Genomic DNA, 12243 nt, shown 5'->3' with positions numbered 1-12243 from the left:
AATGTAGACAGCAAATCTCTTATAGAATTTTATTTAGTGCACCCTGAGCACGTATGCGGCGTCTTTTGGAGAAGATACACTGCTCTTTCAACATTTGTGGCCAGTTCTGCTTTAGGACCATAATTGTTTCCCAGTTATTTTATAATTTTGGCACCTGTCTTCTCAGTATGAATTGTCAGTTTTTTAAAGTTTTTTTTGTTGTTGTTGTTGTTTTTTGTTTTTTTTAGAGGTGGTGGAGGGGAAGAGGGATAGGGAGAGAGAGAATCTTAAGCAGGCTCCACACCCAGCATGGAGCCTGACGCAGGGCTCAGTCTCACAACCTGATCATGACCTGAGCCGAAATCAAGAGTTGGATGCTTAACGGATAAGCCACCCAGGCGCCCTGTCAGTTTTTAAAATAAAGGCCCAGAGAGGGAAACTTTTCTTGTTTCTGCTCAAAGTTTAGCCCAATTCTTGGTATATTGCAAATAATAATAATAATAATTTTAAAAGCAGTTTACTTAATTGGAGTGGTCAAATGGGACACTCAAACCTTAAGATCATGGGATGTAGTCAGTCTCAGCAATGATGTTTCTTATGCTACTATTCCAAGGACAGAAGTCATAGATGATGGCTAAAAGAAAAAATATTCAGCAAATTTGCATGATAAAAAAGAGATTGGGGATATTAAGCAGAATAATTAGGCTTATGTCTAGGGTTAGAACATTTTGAGTACATTAAGTAAATTTTGAGATAATGTACCTCAGAGTCATAATGTTGTCAGAATTTTTAATTAGCATGGCATTCTTTTCTGTTGAACCATATCCAGCCAAACAGATAATCCAGAGACATGGTTCCCTGAGTAGAAGATGAATAATGCTCTCTTTTAAGTAATGGAGATAGGACTGAGCCCTGAGGCTACGTGCCTTTGCCATCACTCTTCCTCTCTGTAAAGTATTTTTTGTCTTCTCCTAACAAACTCATATTCATCCTTCAAGATTCAATTCAGATATTCAGACACTTACTGATGCCCCTAGCCTAACTCTGCATATCCTAAGATTTGCTCTTCAGTGCTTTCACAACATTCTTGTTCTATGTTTGCAAATATTTAGTTATCACAGATAAGCATTATACTGCATTGAATGTCCCCTTACTTCTACTATGTCCTGTGAACTTATCAAGTATGGAGCCATATTCTATTTTCCTTTGCATTCTGGAGACTTATCACAACCCATTGCTCATATGGTACACAATAAATTTTATCAAGTAAATGAAGGATGACCCACAAATCATGTTGCAAGTTATTGACAAAGCTCATAAAACCAAGTACAATGCTGGGTTTCATTACGCTGTTTTTCTTTGGCTATCTTGATCAAATGCACAAACAAATTGGGGTAGTGAGCCTCAGCCTAGACCAAGTACAATGCTGGGTTTCATTACGCTGTTTTTCTTTGGCTATCTTGATCAAATGCACAAACAAATTGGGGTAGTGAGCCTCAGCCTAGACCAAGTACAATGCTGGGTTTCATTACGCTGTTTTTCTTTGGCTATCTTGATCAAATGCACAAACAAATTGGGGTAGTGAGCCTCAGCCTAGGACATCTACAAGGCCCTGTTTTCCTTGTGGTCTCCTCTTTCCCTTAGATCATCCACCTCAAACCGTAAGGGCCAGTTTCCTATTCCTGACTGTACTTGAGGCCTTTTCTCTTTTGTTCCCTCTGTCTGGAAAAATTTTCCTCCAGCTATTTGTGTGGCTCAGTTTATCACTTCATTGTGTCTTATATCCTCAAAGGCCACCCTGTTTAAAAGACCAAACTTCTCAACTCCATCACTCTATCCTGATTTGTATTTCTTTGTAACACTGAAGACTATTTAACATTATAATACACATTTTAAAATTTAGATGTTTCGGTTTGTTATCTTCTCCTAGAATATAAACTCCTCAAGGGCATGGACTTTATTTTATTCATTGTTCTATCCCCAGCACCCAGTACAATGTGTGTTTATGGTAGCTTGTCAGTAATTATTTGTTGAAGGTTCAGTGAACCGCTNTGCTCTAAGTTTGAGAACTGGAATGATAGTTTAGATGTGCTGAGAGTTTGCACTGGTATGCAAAAGAAACAATTTTTCTTAAGAAGAAAAATGAAAATTATGGATCAACCATTGTACCTGGTTTGATGTATATGAACCCACCAATATACTAAGCTGTCTGCTGTTGACAGTTTGCTTTGTAGCTAAGTGGTCTGTTTTTGGCTTAATTTATTGTTATAGCTGTAACTATTAATTTGAACCTATCAATGTTTTACAGGATCTAATAGTACTCTCTAGGATAGAAAAAGCTCTAGGTCTCCAATACCACATTTACAATAAAAGTGAAGGAATTTCTTATTGTAGAATAAAAATCATAGAAATAGAAATTTCAATAATTCTCATTATAAATCCTATTGAAAAACTTATATCCCACAAACATGTTCAGTGATTTTTGAGAGCAGCATAGAAGCAATTCAATGGCAGAAGAAGGACCTCCATAAGCAAATAAGTGAACCTCAAACTGAGCCCCCCCCCAACTCAAATATATCATGCAAAATAGAAAATGTGAATCTATCAGACTTTCAGAAAAAACGGAGAGAAAATCTTTGGAATCAAGGGCTAGGCAAAGAGTTTATAGACTTGATACCAAAAGAAGGATCAATAAAAGGAAATACTGAGAAATTAGACCTCATCAGAATGAAAAAACTTTTGCTCTGTAAAAGACTCCATGACGAGGATGAAAAGATAAACTACAGATTGGGAGGAAACATTTGTAAATTGTATATCTGGTAAGTGCCTTGTATCTAGACTATGTAAAGAGCTCTCAAAACTGAGCAGTAAAAAACTTTACAATCCAATTAGAAAGTAGACAAAGATATGGACAGACATTTCACTGGAGAGGATATATGGATGGCACATGAAAAGGGGTTTAATATCATTAGTTATTAGGGGAATGCAGATTAAAATCACTGTATGATATCATTACACAACTATAAAAATGGCTAAAATAAAATGTAATGACTATACCAAATGCTGACGAGGATGTGGAAAAACTGGATCATTCCTACATTGCTGGTGGGGATGTCAAATGCTACATCTACTTTTAAGTAAACTCTGCCCCCAACCATGGGATTCGAATTCGAGACCCCAAGACCAAAAGTCACATGCTCTACCGACTGAGCCAGCTGGGAGCCCAATAGTTTGACAACTTTTAAAAAAACGAAGTTTGCACTTACCAGACAACCCAGCAGTTTCACTCTTGAGCATTTATTCCAGAGAAATAAAAACTTATGTTTATGCAAAAATATGTCAATGAATATTCATAGCAGGTTTACTTATAATAGCCCTACACTGAAAATAACTGAAATGTCCTTTACCAGGTGAATGGTTAAACCAATAGTGGTAGTACAACCATACCATGCAATACTACTCAGGAGTAAAAAGGAATAAACCAGTGATACACGCAATAACTTGGATGGATTGCAAGGGGATTTTTGTGAATAAAAAAAGATTGCATACTGTATGATTCTGTTTATTTAACAGTACTTAAATGACAAAATTATAGAGATGGAGAACAGGTTAGTGGTTGTCAGAGGTTAGGAAAGGAGAGGAGGAAAGAGGGTCATTGCAGCTATAAAGGGGTAGGAAAGGAAGCCTTAATCGGATGGAACAGTTCTGTATCTTTATTGTGGAGGTGATTACATGAATTTACACATACGATAAAACTGCACATAACTAGACACACACAATGAGTACAGATAGAATTGGTGAAATCAGAATAAACTGGTAAAGTCAGAGGAGTATAACAATGTCAAAGTGCATTATTATTAATTTTTAAAGAGCACTATTTATAATTTAGACATGTTGGACTGAAGACAGAGGAATTAGCTTGTCAATTAGTATATTCAGGTGTTACAGTGACCCAGAAATATATGCACATCTTTGCAAAATGGTACCTACTAAGAAATGTAGTTTCTTAGTAGCTTGTTGTGTTAGTTTCCTAGGGCTGCTGTAGCAGATCACCACAAACTGGGTGGTTTAAAAGCACAAAATTTTATTCTTTCATAGTTCTCCGGGCTCAAAGTTTGAAACCAAGGGGCTGGCAGGGCTATGCTCTCTCTAAAGGCTCTGAGGGAGAAACTGTCTCCTGTGCCTGTAGTAACCTCTGGTAGTTGCTGCCAGCCTTTGGTGTTCTTCTCTCTGTTTTCCTTTTATAAAAATACCAGTCATTGGATTAGGATTTATCCTAATCTAATATGGCCTCCTCTTAATATCGATTATATCTGCAAAGACCCTGTTTCCAAATAAGATCACATTCAGAAATATTAGCATTTAGGAGTTGAATATATTTTTTTGAGGGTACAATTCAACCCACAATGGCTGCTGTTGTTTTCTTTAGGAAAATAATAAAGGGTACAGTCTTGTACCAACCTTTAAGCAATACAGATTATTAGCTGTGGCCAGTTATTATTTTAGAAAATATGCATGTCTATCCACATGGAAGGTATTGGTGACCACTTGCTGGTTTGGGGGAGTAGTAAGAGAAACAACTGTTAACATCCCATCCCTTTATTGTTATGATTCTTTCTGGTTGTCTCTGCTACCATACCTTTGACCCACTTTATATAACCTGTGAATAAGAGTCAAAAGTCACAGCATTTCTATGATTCAAATTCAGCAGCTTAGTTTGTACCAAAGGAGAATTTCTTCCTTTGTACACATGTGCGGATGTGATATTGTAGCTAGTATCACTAGTTACTTTGCTTTTGAACCAATATAGACATTCATTATAGGTAAACTTCATTTATAAGGTGAAAAATGGGGATAAAACATGTCTTACACCACAGTGCTTTTAACTGGGGCAGGAAATCAAATCAAGAGCCCAGAGCACATTCCTTCTGGAAAATCTGTTAAAGGAAGGAAGTTCCCTGAGGGATTTTTAATCCTCCTGCACAGGACTTTGTTTTTTGAGGGTCATTCAAAAACAAATCTGTACAAAGTGCCCTATAGGGCACTCATGACACATTTGGGGAAAATTTATAATGCTGCAGCATTATGATGCGAAGTGCCCTTGTCATGCTAAAAGATACAGGATCTACTGTCCTAGTTGAGTAGGAAGAGTAGCATTAAAAAAGAGCAGGTGTGCTCAGAGTTTCCGGTTTATTAGAAAGAGTTCACAGTGGCAGGGAACAACTTCCTTCAAAAGCTCTGCAAACAAGAGTAACCCAAAGAAAACAAATTAGGATGGAGTGGGGCAATAGTTTTTTTTTTTTTTCCTTTGTGTAAGGAAAATTTTTTTCTTGTTGTATTTCAGGAACCCAGGAACCCAAGAGGTTGGGTCCCTGCTGGCTTTCCTGTTGATACTTAGTGGTCCGCGTGGTGAATGCATTACTCACATCAAAGGAAAGAAATTGGAGCTGCAGTGGAAATATTAGCAGAGCTAACAGTTTTGTGAGGTTTTGAGATAGGAAAATTCAAGATGCCATTGCAGCTCACATTCTTAACGCAAAGAAATAGGTCCTGCTAGTTGGCTGGGGTGGTTAATATGTTGTGCTAATGAGGCGAAGGTCTTGGGTTTATTCTCACCAAAAGTCTCATTCTCCCCCTGGGGCTTGGCCATTGGCTTTTTTCCATATTCTGTCCAGGCATTCTGCACATGTTATCAAATAATCACAGGGAGTTTCCTTTCAGAGCATAGCTAGATAGTGTAGTTACCTGATAGAACGAGTGAAGTCTGTTTATTCTGTAAACTTTAAGGGCCACGAGTGTAACTGTTTATGGAAACAGATAGTGCCTAACAATTTCCAGTATTAAAAGTCTGTCCAAGAAGTATAGAGCATTTTCTGTATGGGACCCCTTTATAATTGATGGAAACTTTCTATTTCATTTTGGCTCAAGATTTAAGCATCTCGTTTTTATTTTTATTATTTATTATTTTTTTAAGCATCTCATTTAAAAATCTTCATTCCATGAGTTCCAGATATAGGTCTATTGCTCATATGTATGAAAATGAAAAAAATTAATGAATAAATACACTTGCTCTTGAATATAAGCAGTGCTTTTCTATTAGGTGGGAGAGAGGAGAAAAAGGTGGAGAAAGGGAGTCCTTATAAAGAGTGGAGTAGGCTGGGCGTACCCTGTGCACCAAGGAGACTCAGACCTAGCTCTTCCTCCTCCTAGGTGGTTACTCTGATAATCACATCTTGTCATATGGAGTCACCATTATTCACAGAAATCTGTTAAACCCCTTTACTTTATTGGGAAGGAAAAAAGGTTGAGATCATGTACCCATTTTAGTCCACATTCCTTCTAAGAGAACAGAATCCTGACCTTTTCCCCAGCTGGAATTGGTTTCAAATCCTAGTAGAGCAAAGCATTGCATTTACCCAGTAAGGATATATTTTCATTACAGTTGCACAGCAACAACACTTTTACCAGCTAGGGTTCTTCTAAACAATCTCCTTTCTGTGTAGTGAGCGTTCACTTTAGCAGTGATTGGTCAAAAGTTGCCTTTGGGCAGAATCGCAAATGGAGGCCCAGACTCCTGCCTACTCACTGTCCTTCAGTTGTACTCTGGGAAACAGTGTTCTCTTCGCTCTCCTCTCTGCCAAGGATCTCTGATAGCTTAGTTGTAGCTTCAAGTCAACAGTCCAATATATTACCTCTTTTATCCTATTTTTTCTTTCATTCAAATTGTAAAATTCAAATATAATTGTAAATTGTAAATACAATTGTTGGATAGACTTTCTTTGAGCCAGAGTGCCTTCTTGAGGCAATATTCTCCCTGATGGCAGCAACATCCTTCCTATCTCTCAACGGTCCCTAGGGTAATACCTTGAAATAACCGGCACTCGTGGACTTATGTTGAATGACTAAGTCCTGGGAGGCTGGTGGAGCTGAGGATGGTGGGTTCCCTAAATTTGTGAGGAATTTCAAGTGAATGAACTCTAACAATGTTAGTTAGCACTCAGAATTACTTACAGAGCATGTGCCAGACATTTTGCTAGGAAACCACAGTCACATCCATATTCATATATGCTACCTCGACACTAGGGACTGTATAACACTCCTTGGGCAAGAGACAGGAGAAGGGCCGGGCAAAGAACACCCCAGAGAAAGGTGAGTAAGCTTCAAAGTGGATAGCGATGGAGATAATGATACTTGAATTTGTTGGGAAAAATCACTCCATCAGTCATAGTATCAGGATAAGATGGAGTAAGTTGTCTGTTCTATAGGCAGATTGGGGCCTGAGAGCTAAGTTGAGTTCAGTTATTGAAGATAAAGAGATTTCCCCTTCTGCACACCGAAGTTATAGTGAGCATAGTTTGGCCTCTTCACTACAGACATAATACTTTCAAAAGTTAACTTGACTCCTGTGAACAGAATAGGGCAGCAAGAGTGAAGACAGGAAGACAGGAGGACCCATGATGGTGGTTTGAACCAAAAAGAGTAATAGTAGAGAGAGAAAAGTGGATGGATTCAGGATCTATTTTGGAGAGGAAGCAGGCAGGATTCACTTTTGGGTTGAGTGGATGTAGGGAGCAAGAGAAGGAGTAGACTTAAAGGGGCCTCTTGGGTCTTTGGCTTGAGCAACTGGGTAATATTGCCTTGTATTAAGAAATAAAGACTGGGGGAGGGGCAAGTCACGATGGGAAGGGACATGGCATCTCTGAGGAACTATAGGGAGAAGTCTGACTGGTTGATGGAAGTGAGTGGGAGAGGTGGTTTGAAAGTGTGGTTACAGTTGGACCATCAGGGCTTGTCTTATTCCCACGGGAAGTGAAATCTTTCTCTTCCTTTCATTCTCTCTGCTCCCCCCCACCTTCTGATGATTAGGTGCAATTAAGGTCTTGCTTCTATGAGGTGTCTCCTGAAGCTAAAAGTCCTCAGTTTGAGTATATAAAATAATTGTATTGCCCCTCTAATTTAAAAAATAAGTTAATTCTATGTTATCCTATTGAGTCCTTTTAATAAAACTGTAAAAAAAGACCCAGAAAGGGATTATTATCATTATTAATTAATAATTGAGACAATAGAATCCAAAATACCTACCCAAGTTCATACAGAAAATGGCAGTTATCATATTAGATGCCATGCCTCCCTGTTGCTTGCTCTAGTATAGTTGGTCGCTATTACAAAGGAATGAATGAAGAAAGGGCATACTTTGCATCTGATGGGGGGACTAAAAGGACACCTGGTAGAAACCTTCAACAATTTGGAGGGCGCTTATCCGTAAAACTGTCTTTGTCATCTGTTGCTCTTAAGAGCACAACTAGAATCAGACCATGACGTTAACACAGTGAGATCTGTGATTTGAGAGAGAGAGATTGGTCAGTGAATTGAAGCAGACATACTAGCTTATGTAAGAGATCATGGGGTCTCATATGGGGACAGGCAGTCAGAAATGAAGAGAGGGCACAGAGAGAAGGAACACTGAAGAGGCAGCCCCTAAGGGTTTGTGAGTGATTCTGTGTGTGCAACTGTGAGGTAGTGAGAATGTGAGTTTCTAGCTTGTTCTCTGGATAAATAAATGCTGATGGAGTTCATCAATGTAGGAAGTGCACCAGATATGTGCTTACCTCACCCCAGTTATGAAAATAAGTATATTCTACCACATTAGCCATTTTCTCAGGATTTGTGAACTTACAAATTTCATTCTCATTAAGTTTGCTTACTTTTAAAAGTCAAGATTCAGAAATAATGCTGTGTGTCTTGAAAACAAAGATTTCTTTTTATTACTTGAGATACTAGAGTGATAACAAACATGTATATTTGGTGTAGAGCAGTCTTTAATTCTTTTTCCCTTGACCATGAAATTTAGCTCTTTACCCCCTTTAAATGATAGCTTTAGTTATTTGTTACCAGGACTGTTCTTTATGATTATAGTTCACATTTAACTTTTCACAGCACATGCACTTCAAACAGGTACAGATTAGTACTGATACTATATGCCTTATGAATGGAATTTGAGTTCTCTTCATTTGACTACACATCTACATACTGGTAAGATCGATTGCTAATTACAGTGGTTGGCTGTCTCCATTACAATGTCAATAACAAAGTTAGTGCCCCTTATGGAACACTTCAGTATAATTGACATCTGTTTTAAAATCTGCTAGAATAAACTTCCCATACTCTTCTATTTATGTTTGTGTTGAAAATAATCAGGGAGATATTGAAAACAGACCATATGTTCAATGACAATAAATGCTTCAAATAGTCTCTTTGGACACATACTTCATTTGGAGTACAACAAATGATTAATGCTGATTCTTTTACAGTTTCCGTGTGGATAAAAGGATTTGAGACACACTTTCTTCTCACCTCAAGTGCGTTGTTGACTGACATGCACTTCTGTTGTTTATTACTACATAAAATAAGAGAGCAGAACATATGTTTGCTGAGATAGCGTTCACAGAGGGGCGAGGCAGCAGGTCAAGAGCTGATTAAGATTTATTTCCTCTGCATACTTACTGCACAATTATTCTTGTACTTATTTGGTTGTTTAGAAGGAAGAGAACTTAAGACTTTTCCTGGAATGTTCTCTTTGCCCCAAACATTCAGAGTTCAAGAAAATATAAAGTAAGAGATGTCTGAGAAAGGAAGAATGTTTAAAAACAGCAATTGTAGTCAGCAAATGATTCCTGCTACTAATGATGATAATAGTGACGGGACTTTAAAGACAGAAGATTAACAAAGCTGGGTACATATGATGTCTGCTTGTTTAGTCCTTTATTCTCCATTTGCATGGTAAAGATCTCAAGGTAATAACATATTTTCTGACATCCTTTCATCTCTTTTGGGTTTGTTAAAATTGTTGCCTTTTAATATTTAATTTAAAAATATTTTTTATAATGTTTTGAAATGTCAGCATAGTAGAATTTTTCTGTACCTTATTTTATTTCGTATTTACTGTCTTGAATTTCTTCTCAGAGGAAGTTGACTCATTCTGTGTGGGCATCAAATTGCTAATCTGTATGACAGATATCGTAACATCTCCCTTACAGGGACATCATAAGCACAGAATGAGAGAATGGTGTGACAGGCTTGGCATAGAGCAGTCTTTAAGTAAAAATTTTTTCCTCCTTCCTTTTTCCTGCTTATATATTTTCTTATTTCCTTTCTTCAGTCTTTCCTAGTTGTAAGTCTTAAATCCATTATTTTTGAATGGTATTATCTTTCAGTTTTAAATTGTGACCGTGGACTTATCTCAGTCGAAATGAAAAGTAGTGACTCTTTTTATGGAATGATCAGTGGAAGGAAGGGACAGAGGGAGGAGCAGAAGGAGAGAGGAAGACTTAAAAGGGAAGAGCTTTTCTTTATTAACCCTAGTTATAGTTCAATTTTTGTTTTGGTTTCATATTTTTCTATTACTTAATAAAAAATAGACTTGGTAAAATATAGTTAGCATTGTAGAAGGTAAAATTCTACAAATAAAATGCTGTTTCATACTGAATTACTGTCCAGTTCCTTTTTTTTTTTTTTTTTAAGATTTTATTTATTCACTTGACATAGGAGAAGCAGTGGGAGAAGCCTGCAGAGGGACAGGGAGAAGTAGGCTCCCCACTCAGTGGGGAGTCCAATGTGGGTCTTGATCCCAGGACCCTGGGATCATGACCTGAGCTGAAGGCAGATGCTTAACCAACTGAGCCACCCAGGCGCCCCTTAATGTCCAGTTGTATTTAAAAATCTATCTGCAGTTATAGTGATCCAGACATAGACTTACCATGTGTATCTAGAGTGTATTTTTTAAAAAATTAAACTCATTGTTTTTATTTTAGGATAATTATAAATTCATATGCCATTGTTAGGAATAACGTAAAGAGAGCCTGTGTATCCTTTACCCAGTTTCCCCAAATTGGAACACCTTGCACAACTCCAGTACAATATCACAACCAGGATATTGACATTGATGGAGTCAAGATACACAACATTTTCATCACCACAGGGGATCTCTCATGTTGTCCTTTTATAGCCATACTCATGTCCCTTTCATTCCTCCTTCCTCAACTGCTGGCAACCACTAATCTCTTCTCCACTTACATAATTTTATAATTCTAAGAATATTATATAAATGGAATCATACAGTATATAACCTTTTGGGATTGGCTCTTTTTCACTCGGCATAATTCTCTGGAGATTCATCCAGGTTATTGAGTGTGTCAACAGTTCATTCCCTTTTATTGCTAAGTAGTGTTCCATTGACTTGCACCACAGTTGTTAAACCATTTGCCCATTGTAGGACATCTGGTTTGTTTGTTTTTTTCCCACTACTCTTCTGCTATCATGAATCAAGTTGCCAAAAACAGTATAGGTCCTCCTCAACTTATGATGGGGTTATGTCCTTTTAAACCCATCGAGAGTTGAAAATATTACATTTAATATACCTAACCTACCAAACATCATACCTAAGCCTAACCTACTTTAACATGCTCAGAAAACTTTTATTAGCCTACAGTTGGGCAAAGTAATTTAATCCAAAGCCTATTTTATGACAAAGTGTTGAATGTCGCTCGTAGTTTATTGGAAACTGTAGTGAAAGTGAAAAGCGGAATGGTTATATGGGGACAGAATGGTTGTAAGCATATGGGTTGTTTACCTACATGATTGCATGGATGACTGGGAGCTGTGGCTCAGTGCCCTTGCCCAGAATCACCAGAGAATATTAGACTGCATATCAGTAGCCCAGGAAAAGATTAAAATTCAAGATTTGAAGTACGGTTTCTACTGAATGCGTATAACTTTGATGCCATCATAAAGTTGAAAAATTGTAGTTGAACCATCATAAGTTGGTCACTGTTAGTAGTGTTTTGTGTGAACATAAGTTTTCATTTCTCTGTGGTAAATGCCCAAGAGTGCAATTCCCGGGTCATATTGTAGTTTCATGCTTATTTTTTAAGGAACTACTATTTTCTAGAGTGGCTATGCCATTTTATATTCTCATCAGCATCTAGCATATGATGATGTCACTATTTTTTATTTTAGCCATTCTGATAGAAGTATAGTGATACCTCATTATGGTTTTAATTTACATTTCCCCTACATCTAATTAAGTGATGTGCTTATATGCCATCCGTATATCCCCTTCTGTTCTATTTGTCTATGTGTTCATCCCTCTACTAGTATTACACAGCCTTAATTACTGTACGTATATAATAAACCCTGAAATCAGGTAGACTAATTCTTCCCACTTAATTTTTCTTTTTCAAAATTGTTTTGACTATTATAGTTCCT

Source organism: Ursus maritimus, unplaced genomic scaffold (assembly GCF_017311325.1).
Source record: "Ursus maritimus isolate PB19 unplaced genomic scaffold, ASM1731132v1 scaffold_2, whole genome shotgun sequence".
NCBI classification, from domain to species: Eukaryota; Metazoa; Chordata; class Mammalia; order Carnivora; family Ursidae; genus Ursus; species Ursus maritimus.
Note: the sequence above shows the minus strand (reverse complement) of the source record.